Source organism: Aplysia californica, unplaced genomic scaffold, assembly GCF_000002075.1.
Source record: "Aplysia californica isolate F4 #8 unplaced genomic scaffold, AplCal3.0 scaffold00566, whole genome shotgun sequence".
Taxonomy (NCBI): domain Eukaryota; kingdom Metazoa; phylum Mollusca; class Gastropoda; order Aplysiida; family Aplysiidae; genus Aplysia; species Aplysia californica.
Genome location: NW_004797836.1, coordinates 140,251 through 142,720, shown reverse-complemented (window position 1 = coordinate 142,720; position 2,470 = coordinate 140,251).

Here is a 2,470-nt window from a genome sequence, read left to right as displayed (position 1 = left end):
CAAGACCAGTTTTTCCTAATTTCGTAATACTGTCTATCAGTGTGGATGATTATTTGAATTGATAAAAGCAAAGAAAAAATGACGTTATAGCCATAGCACAAAAGTAAGCTAATTTGATCGTCTACAAAGATGCTATGGCTATTACCCTTTTCGAATCAAGCCGAACTACGCTGGTAACCATTTTGTTTTGCCCGGAAATTCTCGAAAGATCTACTCCTTCCCACCTCTCTCTCTGTCTCTTTCTGAATACTGTCTATCAGTGTGGACGATCAAATTGACCAAAACAAAGTTAAAAAATGATGTTAAAACACAAAAAAGTAAATTAATTTGGTCGTCTACAAAGATGCTACAGCTATTTAACTTTTCGAATCGAGCCAAACTACGTGGGTTGCCATTTTGTTTGGCCCGCAAGTTCTTGCGCTTCTCCTCTCTTTCTCTCCACAGCCCACAGACAAAATTGCAAGCTTTTAGGCTTCAGTAGTAATGGAACGTTTGTTCACAGCACAGAATTTTACAATTCTGTTATCACAGTGTGTAGAATTCTGTGGTTCAGGGTGAACGCTACACTGGTTGGCCTAGGCTATTACGGTGAACGCACACCGGGTGAGAATACCCAAAAGACTCGCCTGCGCTATTCTCACCCGGAGTGAGAATAGAGGTGGCCATACAAACAAACTTTGGTGCTTTTTCGGTAGTTCCCACCCCCCTTATTTGATCCTGACCTACTTCTAGATTATCTAGATAGTAGATAGTAGATCTATACATTTGATTCGCGGTGAGCTAAGATATCAAACCTAACAACAGCAAAACATTAAATTGTGGTAAAATTCAGGGGGGCATGCCCCTCTGAAACCCCCCTTCCTATTTTTGTTAGGTCAGCCCCCCTGAAACCCCCCTACTCTTGGGGCCAAAACCCGTGAACAATTGCGGGGTGGGAACTACCGAAAAAGCGCCCAAACTTTTTACCGTGCCGTAGATGGTTCAAGGATTGCTACGCCAATTTTGATCATTGTAACCCTGAAAATGAGTCGGAAGTCGGAAGGGACCAAATTCAGACGTCTTTTCGTGTCTTTTTGCATTTCAGTGTGACCTCATCTCTATACTCTATGAGGCCTACTCAAAAAGTAAGACATATTAAAAATCTGACTGCATGACTAGATTCTGCATTTAAAAATGTACTAGACTGCCAAGTTTCATTTACATATTCCAAGAAATAGGCGAGGTATGACAAATATTGTCTCAAAACGCACCGAAAACCGCCACATTTTTACCTATAAACGTCTTCATAACTAAAAAAATAGGATAGCTATGAAAAATCTGAAAGCAGGACTAGATTCTGCACTACAAAATGAACTGGGTTGCCAAGTTTCTTTTAAATACTCCGAGAAATGAGTGAGTTATGACGAATATTGTCTCAAAACTCACCAAAGAACGTCCCATATTTTGGGGTTTTTTCATTACAAAAGTGTACCAGAAATTAATTGATTAAAAAATCCGCAACTTTTTTGTTTATTGATGGATTTCAAAAATTCAAAAAGTTTCATGCTCTGTGAAGATAAAGCTACAAAATGCACCTATTTGCAAACACTTTCTGGCAAAAAAAAGGATTTTCGTGGTCATTGCTACAAAAGCAGATTATAATCCACTCTAAACTTCAACCACTCATTCAATGTCAATAGAAGGGCCTATATAGATCCAGAAAGATCCATGTGTTCAGTTCAACCGTTTCGAAAGAACTTCATTATCAAAAAAGCGCAACAAACAAGCTCGTGAAGAGTTTCAGGCTTGCATTAAGTCTCACCTTTTCAACCAAATTAGTCTGTCAATTTCTGAACTCGCCATTTCGTAGCAAGTAAAGTCCACTTTCAATTCATGCAAACAACAACGGAGAGGTGATTTGTAATTTGTTTACTGGGACAAAGATCACCAGTCATTAAACTTAAGAAAATATATAGTATAGATGATCTATTTCTTTCTTGTTATTCTTCTCTTCTTCGAGTAACCGTAACAGCTTTCCAGTCAAAGCTCTGCTCTCTCATTCTGCAGAGCCTCTGTTTTGGAGGAGCAAAATAGGCTAGGCTAGGACAGTAGAGAGAGATAAGAAATAGAGATTGTATCGATACTTACATTTTTATTAGGTAAGAGCGTTCAAGTATTTCTTTAGGTATCGACTTTGTCCATAGCGATACCTTTCTTGGTGATAAAAACATACCCCCCCCCCCCCTTCCCCCCAAATAAAAAGGGGGTGGGTGAAAAGAAGAGCTCTTATCAGTTGTTTTCAGTTTTTTTCTGCTCCGCTCTATAACTGATATTGACGACCACTTGAGCCAAATAAATCATTATTTTACTCCATAACTTCTAGATCTAGGCTAAACACTCGATTAAAGTGACGGGCTGGGTTGTTGTTTTTTTTGGAGGGGGCGGTGTTTTGTTGTTTCCCGTGTCTGTGGGTACTTAAAGTGTGTGTGGG